Source organism: Rhinolophus hipposideros (genome assembly GCF_964194185.1).
Source record: "Rhinolophus hipposideros genome assembly, chromosome: 4".
NCBI lineage: Eukaryota > Metazoa > Chordata > Mammalia > Chiroptera > Rhinolophidae > Rhinolophus > Rhinolophus hipposideros.
In genome coordinates this window covers 84,430,177-84,442,931 of record NC_138050.1, presented here as the reverse complement: position 1 = coordinate 84,442,931, position 12,755 = coordinate 84,430,177, and positions in this window count along the sequence as shown.

Below are 12,755 nucleotides of genomic sequence, written 5' to 3'. Positions count from 1 at the left end.
GTACTAGACTAGTCGGAAGGGTCACTTCTTAAATTATATAAATATCTAACAACTATGCATATACCTAAAATTAATATAAAATAAAATTGATGTCAACTGTAATTAAAAAAAATATAAAATTGGGGAAAAAAGGGTGACGGGTGATAAGAGGTTCAAATTTCCAAGTATAAAACAAATAAGTCATGGGGACATAATATACAGCATAGAGAAAAAAGGCAATAATATTCTGATAGCATGTTATGTTGTCAGATGGTTGCTGGGATTATTGTATTTTTCATGGTTTCCATATCCTTCTTTATGCTTGCTATCTCGGAAATTCTAACAAAATTCCTTCATCATTCTTATCATGAGCATCTTAAACTTTGTATCTGATAGTTTGACTGCCTCTTTTTCATTGTGTTCCATTTCTTGAAGTTTCTCCTGTTATTTTATTTGGGACAGGTTTCTTTGTTTCCTCATTCTGGCTGTCAGTCTGTGTTTGTTTCTGTGTATTAGGTAGACCACCTATGTCTCTCAGTCTTTGCTGGGTAACCGTATGTAGTGTGTCCTTGGTAGTCAAATTTTTCGTCTCTCTAATCTCCTTTTCATATGTTCCAGAGGTGTCCCTTATGTTTTGAATATTCTATTTTAGTTGAACTTTGATTGCTTTTGGTTTGCCAGTGGGTGGAATTGACTCCCAGGCTGACTAGCTATGAGGACTGGCTATACCCACAGTGAATGAGCTGCTATGAGAAGGCTGACTCCCTCAGTGGAGGCTTCACTGCTGCAGGATCTTATGACTGTTGTGCATTCCCTTTGGGTGTGTTGCTTGTAGATCAAACCAGGTAGTGCTCTGGTGCTTTTTATCATAAATAAATACTGGATTCTATCAAATGCTTTTTCTGCATCTATTGATATGACCATATATATATTTTTTTCATTTTGTTAATGTGGTGCTTCACATTGATTTGTGGATATTGAACCAAACTTGCATATCAGGAATGAATCCCACCTGGTCATGGTGTATGATCTTTTAATGTATTGCTGAATTCAGTTTGCTAATATTTTGTTGGGGATTTTCATGTCTATGTTCATTAGAAATATTGACATATAGTTTTCTTTTTTGTATTGTCTTTGTCTGGTCTTGGGATCATGGTGATAGTGGTCTCATAAAATGAGCTTGGTGCCTTCCCTCCTTCTGGATAGTTTGGAATAGTTTCAGGAGAATAGGTGATAATTTTTTTTTTTTGAATGTTTGGTAAAATTCACCTGTGAAGCCATCTTGTCCAGAGCTTTTGTTAGTTGGGAGCTTGTTGATTACTGATGTAATTTTGTTGGTAGTAATCACTCTGTTCATATTTTCTGTTTCTATTGATTCAGCCGTGAAAGGTTGTATGCTTCCAGAAATTTATCCATTTCTTCCAGATTGTCTAATATGTTGGTGTATAATTGCTCATAGCATTTACTCATTTTTTTTTCTTTTTGTATTTCTGTGGTGTCTGTTGTCACTTATCTTTCATTTCTCATTTTATGAATTTGGGTTCTCTCTCTTTTTTTCATAAGTCTGTCTAAAGTTCTGTCAATTTTGTTTATCTTTTCAAAGAACCAGCACTTGGTTTCATTGATCTTTTGTGCTGCTGTTTTTTTGTTGTTGGTTGGTTGGTTTGTTTGGTCTCCATTTTGTTTATTTTCTCTCTGATATTTATTATTTCCTTCTCTCTACTCACTTTGGGATTTTTTTGATATTGTTTTTCCAGTTCACATAGGTGTAAAGATAGACTATTATTTTGAGACTTTTCTTGTTGCTTTAGGTAGGTCTGCATTGTTATTAATTTTCTCTTAGGACTGCCTTCGTTGCATCCCATAGAATTTGGGTCCTTGTGTTTTCATTTTCATTTGTCTCAATGTATCTTTTTACTTCTTCCTTGATTTATTGTTGAACCACTCATTATTTAGTAACATGTTATTCATCCTCCATGTGTTTATGTGTTTTCTGGTTTTCTTATTGTAATGGATTTCTGGTTTTATAGCACTTTGATCAGAGAAAATGCTTTATATGATTTCAACCTTCTTAAATTTATTGACTTGTTTTGTGGCTTAGCATGTGGTCTATCTTGGAAAACATTCTATGTGAACTTGAGAATAATGCATGTCTTTGTTTTAAAGTCTATTTTGTCTGATATAAGTATTCCTACTCAAGATTTTTTCTTGTTCCCATTTGTTTAAAATATCTTATTCCATCCCTTTACTTTCAGTCTGTTGTGTGCCTTTTGATCTGAGGTGAGTCTTTTGTAAACAGCGTATGCACGGATCTTATTTTCTTATTCATTCAGCTACACTATGTCTTTTGATTGGAACATTTAACCCATTTATATTTAAAGTGATTATTGATAGGTACATAGTTGTTGCCATTTTATTATTGGTATTTCTGGTATTTATTAGCTTGTTTTAAAAAAAGAATCATCACCTATTCTCCTCAAAGTATTCCAAAATATCCAGAAGGAGGGAAGGCATCAAGCTCATTTTATGAGACCACTATCACCCTGAACCCAAAACCAGACAAAGACAACACACACACACACACACACACACACACACACACACACACACACACAAACAAACAAACACACATAAACACACACACACACAGAAAACAAAAAAAAAAAGAAAGAAAAACTATAGGCCTATATCCCTAATGAAGATAGACACAAAAATTCCAACAATATATTAGCAAACCAAATTCAGCAATACATTAAAGAGATCATACACTATGACCATGTGAGATTCATTTCTGGTATGCAAGGTTGGTTTAATATCCACAAGTCAATCAACATGATACACCACATTAACAAAATGAAAAAATAAAAATCATATGGTCATATCCATAGATTTAGAAAAAGTATTTGATAAAATCCAGCATCCATTTATGATTTAAAAAGAAAAAAAAAAAAAACCTCTTAGCAAAGTGGGAACAGTGGGATCATATCTCAACATGATAAAGGCCATATGTAATAAACCCACAGCTAACATCATACTCAATGGGGAAAAGCTAAAAGTGTTCCCCTTAAGATCAGGAAAAAGACAAGGTTACACACTTTCACCACTTTTATTCAACATAGCTGTGAAAGTTCTAGCCAAAGCAATCAGACAAGAAAAAGAAACAAAAGGTTCAAATTGTAAAGGAGGAAGTAAAATTGTCTATATGCAGAGGACATGATACTATAGAGAGAGAATCTCAAAGACTTCAAAAATAAAAATGAAAAACACTATTATAACTACAAATTAATTGAGTAAGGTAGCAGTTTACAAAATTAATATTCAGAAATCAGTTGCATTTGTATACATCAATAACAAACTATCAGAAGGAGAAATTAAGAGAAAAATCCCATTTACGATTGCTTCAAAAACAATAAAATACCTAGGACTAAAATTTCACCAAGGAAGTAAAAGACCTGTACCCAGAAAATTATAAGACATTGAAGAGAAAAATTAAAGAAGATACAAACAAATGGGAACATGTACCATGCTCATGGATAAGAAGAATTAATAGAGTTAAAATGTCCACATTACCTAAGACAATATACAGATTAATGCAATCCCTTTCAAACTGCCAATGACATTTTTCACAGCACTAGAACATATCCTAAAATCTATATGGAACCATAAAAGACCGCAAATAGCCATGCAATCTTGAAAAATAAGAACATAGTGGGAGGTAGCACAATACCTGGAATCAAATCATAGGGCAAGGGTATAGTATCCAAAACAGCATGTTATTGACATAATAACAGATACATATATCAATGGAACAGAATAGAGAGCGCATAAATAAGTCCATGCCTATATGGTCATTTTATCTATGACAATGGAAGCAAGAATGTACATTGGGGTAAAGAAAATTTATTTAATAAATGGTGCTGGGGAAACTGGACAGACACATGCAAAAAAATGAAACTGGACCACCTCCGTATGCCATATTCAAGAATAAATTCAAAATGGGTTAAAGACTTCAATGTAAGACCCTAAACAATAAAACATCTAGAAGACAATACAGATAGTAAATTTGCAGATATTACCCTTAGTAATATTTTACTTATATATCCCCTTGGGCAAGGGAAGTAAAAGAAAACAATAAACATGTGAGATTACTTCAAACTATTTTTTTTTCACAGCAAAGGGAACCAACAATAAAACAAAAAGACATCCTACTAAATTGGAGAAGATTTTTGCTGATGATACATCTGATAAAGGGAAATTTATTAAAAAAAAAAAAAACTCATACAACTCAACACCAAAAACATTAAATCCAATTAAAGAATGGGCAGAGGACATGAAGAGGCATTTCTCTAAAGAGGACATACAGATGGCCAACAGACATATGAAAAAAAGTTTAACGTCAATAATCATTAAAGAAGTGCAAGTAAAAACCACAAAGAGATACCACCTCACCCAAGTCAGAATGGCTATCATCAATAATTCAACAAACAACAAGTGCTGGTGAGGATGTGGAGAAAAGGGAACCCTCACTCACTGTTGGTGGCATTGCCGATTGGAGCAGCCATTATGGAAAACAATATGGAGGTACCTCAAATGGATACTGGAAAATTGAACTATCTTATGACCCAGCAATTCCACTCCTGGGTATCCATCTATAGAAATCCAAAACACTAATTTGAAAAAATATATGCACACCAGTGTTTACTGCAGTGCTATTCAGGATCACTAAGATCAGGAAACAACCTAAATGTCTATGGATAGATGATTGGTTAAAAAAAACCGTGGTATATTTATACAATGGAGTAATACTCAGCCATAAAAAAGAATGAAATCTTACTTTTTGCAATGCCATACATGGACCTAGAGAACATCATGCTAAATGAAATAAGTCAGACTGAGAAAGACAGACACATTATGATCTCACTTATATGTGGAATCTAAAGAACAGAATAAGCAAGCAAACAAAACAGAAATAAACTCAGAGATATACAAAAACAAAAACAAAAAAATGATGGTTGCTAGATGGCAAGGGGGTGGGCATGAGGAAGAAGATGAGGGGATTAGAAAGCACAAATTAGTAGCACAATATAGTCATGCAGATATGAAATACAGTTTGGAGAATATAATCAATAATGCTGTAAAGATTATGTATCGTGCCAAATGGGCACCAGACTTTTTGGGGGAGGGATCACTTCATAGATTATGTAGGTGCCTGACCACTGCACTATACACCTGAAACTGAAGTAGGATAATATTGAATGTGAACTATAATCTACTATATATAAGGTTTGGCAATTATGTTGCTAACCTTTTTTGATATCAAAGGGATTATTCATTACGAATTTGTACCAACTGGACAGTTAACCATGTTTACAATTTGGAAGTGCTGAAAAGGCTGCGTGGAAAAGTTAGACGACCTGAACTTTTCACCAACAATTCAGAGATCTTGCATCACGACAATGCACCAGCTCATACAGCACTATTTGTGAGGGAGGTTTTAGTCAGTAAATGAATCACTGTATTGCAACACCCTCCCTATTCACCTAACCTGGCCCCCAATGACTTCTTTCTTTACCCAAAGATAAATGAAATATTGAAAGAAAGACATTTTGATGACATTCAGGATATCAAATGTAATATGATGAGACCTTTGATGTCCATTCCAGAAAAAGAGTTCCAAAATTGCTTTGAAGGGTGGACTAGGCACTGGCCTCATTGCCTAGCTTCCCAAGGGGAGTACTTTGAAGGTCACCATAGTGATATTCAGCAATGAGGTATGTAGCACTTTTTCTAGGATGAGTTCACAAACTAAATTGTCTGATAAATATCTAGATCTAGATCGAGATCGGGATCGGGATCGAGATCGAGATCGAGATACAGATACAGATACAGATACAGATAGATACAGATATATCAGACAATTTGTAAGCAGTATAAATGTCTATTACATTGCTTTGTACACCTGAAACTAATAAAAATGTAAGTCTATATTAATCTATAATTTGGAATGTAAATAAATAGAATTTGACTTCAAAATATAAATATATTAAGCTTCGAATGGAGATAATACAATGTCATATCTAAGGGAGAGGGAGAAAGTTAATGCTCTCTTTTATCCAGCTTCTTCTCTCATTCCTCTAGATTTTTAAAAATAAACCCCCAGCTTTATTGGAAATGAGCCAATTTTATTTTGGAGAAGGAGCATGGTGACCATTTATAAGAAGATTATGCCCATTTCTCACTCACTTATCATTTATTTTCTATCTCTTTGGTAAACCACCGTCTCCTGCTCAGAAAAATAATTGGACTTAGACTCAAAGTTATAACTTGAGGGAATTGGGAGGTTGTACGTTAAGTCATATATCTGATGATAAAGCTCTAGTTACTGTATCTGATGGGTGATATGAGAGTGGTCATGAAATATTATTCATTCTTTTTCAGTTTGAACAGGGAAGAAAATATTAGTGGTGATGGTCAAGTAAACTATGAAGAGTTTATATAAATGATGACAGCAAATGAAAATATTGAACCGAATGTGTTAAATTTCTTATATAAAAGTACTCATTTACTTTTTCTTTGTTAATTACCCCTTAAACGATTTTTCCCTACTATCAAAAAAAATGCATATGTGGTAATTAGGACTTAGTTTAGAAGAGTGACCAAGTAACATGTTTCGCGTAGCTTCCCCTGGATACATTTTAAGCCCTTTTGTACATCTAAATTTAGATGGAGTTGGTCAAGTGAGGTAACATCTGGCCTATTTCTCCGTAAAAAAAAAAAAGTGTTTTTTAGGAAATATCAGCATGTTGTTTTTGAAGTATGGAGTTGTAACTCTGCGTGGACTATGGATAGTCAAGAATATGTACTTAATTGTTATACTACTGCAAAACGGATGCATTATCCAGGTACTCACAGACTATTCTTCTTTTTTTTTTTTTTTGGTACTTCTGGTGCTGTACCATAAACATTTTATTTTATTGATATTTGCTTTTTAAATTTTGTTTAGTCAGTTAAAGAGAATCTGCTTATGGCACAATTTACATCAAATCCATTTCAAGTTGTATGTTTGTTTATATACATATATATATACATACATATATATACATATGTGTGTATATACATGTATACATATATATACACACACATATGTATGTATACACACACACACACATATATATATATACATATATATATATATATATATATATATATATATATATATATATGTATATATTATGCCTCCCATAATCTTTATTCAAACAATATTTCTGGATTACCTATTAAGTGCCAGTCAATATTATAAACACTGGAGACATCAAGGAGAACTAGTTAGACAGCAGCTTTTTTCCTACGAAGATTATACATCAAACAGAGAGACATGTCATACAAATGAAATTAATAAACTAGAAAACTATTTAAAGTGGAAAAAAGTACTATGAAAAAAGTAAAGTAGATTAAGTGATAAAGCATGATAATATAGGAGACTATGACATACTAAAATTGTCCAGTCTGGCCTACACGTGACCTTGGTTCTCATAACTGGACTCTGGTTCTTCCTATCCTTCTTGGTAGTCTTGAATTGCCCAATGAATGGCAGCTCAGCCACAAGAATATTTCTTCCCTCTTTGAGAACCATCTTTACAGGGTTATTTCCCAAACTTGTGAAACTTCAGCTGAATACTCATGCTAAAGCTCTATAAAAATTCTGCCTTTTCTTCTCAAATTAAAATACCCCTTTAAAGTTGTTCTCATGCTAAAACATTATAAATAAAGAATTATGCCTAAAAGTATGACTAAAAAATAAATAGATACATTAAAATGGAATTATAAAACTAATAAAATAATTCAACTGAAGTCAGAAAACAAAAAAACACAGGAAAATAAATCAGAGGAAACGAAGAGAAAATGGAAGTAACATGGTAGGTCTAAACCCAATTCTATAACAACCTACATTTAATGTTATCATATAAACGGCCAATTAAAAAGCCAAGATTACCAAAAAAGTTTAAAAAAGTAATACCCAACTATGTGTTGCATACAAGAGACACTTAAATTCAAAAGTTACATATAGATGAAAATAAGTGAAGAATAATATGCACTATAAACAATAAAATTAGAAAGGCTGTAGTGACTATACTAATATCAGAAAGTATATTTCAGGATAAGAATTATTTCAAGAGATAAAAAAGGCACATTTTATAAAAATAAAAGGGTCAATGCAAAAGACTCAACAGAGTCAACAATCTCTAATATATGTGTGTGTGTGTGTGTGTGTGTGTGTGTGTGTCTAATAACAGAACCTAAAAATACATGAAGCAAAAACTTACAGAATAGATAATTTCCAAATTATAAAGGGATAGTTAAACCCCCTTCTCTCAATAACTGACACAACTATATAAATAATCAGTAAATATATAAATCATTTAAACCATACAACTAAGCTCCTTGAAATAACTGATATATATGGAACTCTTCTCTGTAACTAACAATTGCAAAATGCAGATTATCTACAAGTAAATATGTGCACATGGTTCATTCACCAGCAAAAAATATATTCTGAACCTTAAACAAAGTTGTGGTAAATTTAAAATTATTGGCATTATACAAAGGATATTCCCTGAATGCAATAGAAGAAAATTATAAACCAAAACCAAAATGGTATGTAAAACCTCCCCTCCATTTTTTTTTGTGTGTGGGGGTGGAAATTTAACAGCATCCTTCAAAATAATGTATCTTAAACAAAATCACAAGGAAAAGAGATAATAAAAAAACTAAATTATAATAAATAGAAAATTGTGGGCTGCAGATAAAACAGTACCCAGAGGGAACTGAACAACAACAACAAAATAAACAGTACCATTAAAAAATGGGTAGAGGACCTGAACAGACACTTCTCCCAAGAAGATGTACAAATGGCCAACAGATACATAGGAAAAGAAGTGCTCAACTTTACTAGCTATTAGAGAAATGCAAATCAAAACCACAATGAAATATTACTTCACACTCGTTAGAAGGGCTATTATCAAAAAAACAAATAATAACAAGCGTTGGAGAAGTTGTGGAGAATAATGAACCCTCATTCATGGCTAGTGGGAATGTAAATCGGTACAGTCAGTATGGAAAACAGTATGCAGGTGTCTCAAAAAAATAAGAACAGAATTACCATATGACCCAGCAATTCCTTTTCTGGGTATCTACCCAAAATATTTGAAAACATTTATCCATAAAGATATATGTACCCCTATGTTCATTGCAGAATTATTCACAGTGGCCAAGAAATGGAAACAACCAAAGTGCCCTTCAATAGATGACTGAATAAAAAAAGATGTACATATATACAATGGAATATTACTTGGCCGTAAGAAAAGATTAAATACTGCAATTTGTGACAACACAGATTGATCTTGTGATTATCAGGCTAAGTGAAATAATTCAGACAGAAAAAGTCCAGAACCATATGACTTCACTCATATGTGGGATATAAAACTGAAACCAACAAATGAACAAGACAAACAAATGAAAAATCGTAGACACAGACAACAGTTTAGTGGTTACCAGAAGGTAAGGGGGAAGGGATGATAGTAGAAGAGGATAAAGGGAGTCAACCTATGTGGTGATGGAAGGAGAACTGACTCTGGGTAGTGAACACACAATGCAATATACATATGTTGTATTATAGAATTGTACATTTGAAACCTATATAGTTTTACTAAGCAATATCACCACACTAAATTTTTAAAGATTTTTTAAAAAGAAGAGCTGAGCACAATAATCTTACACTACCTTAAAAAGTAAAAAACAAACAAACAAAAAAAAACTACAGTCAAAATAAAATCAAAGTAAATAAAATTAAAATATTTAAAAGCAAAATTCAGCAAATATGAGAATCAAATATAGTGTAAATAAACTATGCCAAGAACTGGATCTTTAAAAAGATTTTTAAAAGTTGATAAACTTCTAACTAGAATAATCAAGGATAAAAGAACAAAAAACAGTCATAATATTGAAAGCGGGGTTACTAGTATAGATCTTAAAAACATGAAAATAATAGAATAGGGTGAATAAATTCAGGCCAATAAGTTTAACAATTTAGAAGAAATGCACAAAATCACAGAGAAATAAAACTTGTCAAAACTGATGAAGATGAAACAAACTATCTGAATATCCCTTTTCTATTGAAGAATTGAATTTCACACACACACACACACACACACACACACACACACACACACAACCTGTAGGCCTCGATAGCTTTAAAACTAAATTATATTAAATATCCATGTAAGACAGAAATATCAATCTTACAACTCTTTCACAATAAAGAGGCTACTTATGAAGTTCGCATATAAAGCTGCCAGAAACCTAAAAATAAAACCCAACAAGGACATTGCAGAAAAATAATAATATATGGACAATTATCCTACATGGAAACAGTCTAAAATTATTTAACAAAATATTTTCATATTGAACACAAAAATGCATAAAAAGGATGATGCATCATGGCCAAATAGGGTTTATTCCATGATGCAACTTTTATGTACTAGTCAAAAATCAAATAACAACCTACCCCATTTACAGAATAAAGGAAAAGAAATAACAAGTTCATTTTTATAGATGAAGTAAAAGAAATTGAAAAAGTTCAGCACCAATTTAGATAAAACTTTCAGCAAACAAGAATGAAAGAGAATTTCCACCCACTTATTCAGAGAGCACTTGTTGCAAAACCTGGTGCTAACATACTACTTCACACAAAATATTACAAGCTTTCCTCATAAATTTGGTAGCAATGAAAGAATAGCCACTCTTATCACTTCTATTCAACATGAGAATGTTAATAAATCTATAAGAAAGCTATTAAAACTGCTAAATGGATTTAACAAGATTGCAAGGTATAAGGTTAATATAATAAATTAAATTTTCATTCACTAGCAGCAAAAAAATAGAAAATAAAATTTTAAATTCTATTTAAAATACTGCTGTCATAAACTCAATGTGTCTGTCCCTCCCCCTAAATTCATATATAGAAATCTAATGCCAAATATGTTGGTATTTGGATAGCAGGCCTTTGTGATGCAATTAGGTCACGGAGGTGGAGCCCTCCTGAGTGGGATTAACGACACTATAAGAAAAGGTTAAACAGTTACCTCCCTCTTTTTCTGCCATATAAAAAGGTCTGCAATTGTAGTCTGCAATCTGGAAGAGGTCTCTCACCAGAACCGGACCATGTTGGCATCTGAATGCCAAACTACCAGCCTCCAAAACTGTAAGAAATAAAGTTCTTCTGTTTTTTGTAAATTATCTAATCTACAGCACTTTGTTATTGCAACGCAAACTAAGACAGGTGTCAAACACAAAAAATGTTTCCAAGTAATTCTTTCAAAAGACACTTAAGACAACTATACTAAAAAGTACAGCACATTGCTGAAAGAAATTAAATAAATAAATAAACAAATAAATAGATAGATAAATAAATAAATAAGATATATTATGTTTGTTCAGATGTCAATTCTTCCAAAATTGACTACATTCAATACACTTCCAATGAAAATCCCAGCAGGCTTTTCTTATACAAATTAAATGAATTTTATTGGTAAATGCAAATGACCTATGCATAAAATGGACAAATAGTTGGAAGATTAACAAAGTTAACTGACTTACAATCCTTGATTTCAAGACAAAATAGAAAACTAGATATACAACTACACATGGGTGAAAGAATAAGCATATAGAACAATAAAAGAGAATAGAGTTAAGAAATACACTCATGCATATAAGTTTTAACAACTGCCTTGGGAATTCAATAAAAAAAGAAAATCCTTACATCAAATGTTCCTAAAACTGCTGGATATTCATTTGAAATAAAATAAACATCAGTGTTTCCCTTACATAATACTCAAAATTTAAACAGAAATGAATCATATATAAAAGCTAACATTATAAAAAAAAATAACCTGAATAAAACATAGGAAAACATCTTTGCAACCTAAGAGTAAGCAAATATATCTCAGATAAGATCCAGAAAGCACCAACCACCAAAATTAATAACGAAGTTTTCAAAACTAAAACCTTTTTTCTTTTCAAAAAATACATTAAGGAAATGAAAAGGTCAGAATAAAAAAGGAGGACATAATTGCAATATGTATATCTAACAAAGAAAATGTATCTAAAATATATAAAGAATGCCCACAACATACAATCTAATTTGAAAAAGTTGGCCAGATGAAATGCAAGATACATCCACAATGATATGCTACAGCACTCCCAGCACAACAACTAAATTAAAATATATTGCAATTTCAAGTATTAGTGAGAAGATGAAGGAACTGGAACTTACAATCACTTTTAAAAATTGTTGGGGAGTTTATTCAAAATTAAATATCCAATTGCCATACAACTTGTCCATTCTACTGCCAGATATTCATTCAAGATAATTAAAAATATATGAGTATGTTCACACAGAGACTTTTACATAAATGTTCATAAAGATTTATTTTAAGTAGCTCAAAACTGAAGATGAGTGTCTATCCACAGGTACATTCACACAATAGAATACTACTTAACACTAACCGGAATGAATACCAATGCACACAGCAACACAGGTAAATCTCAGCATCATTATATCAAGTGAAATAAGACAGACACAAAGAATACTATTCATACTATGTGAGTTCATTAATGTAAAATTCTATGAAAAATGAAAGAATCTATAGTGACTAGTAGGTGACTAATAGGTGACTAATACTCATACTATGTGAGTTCATTAATGTAAAGGTCTATGA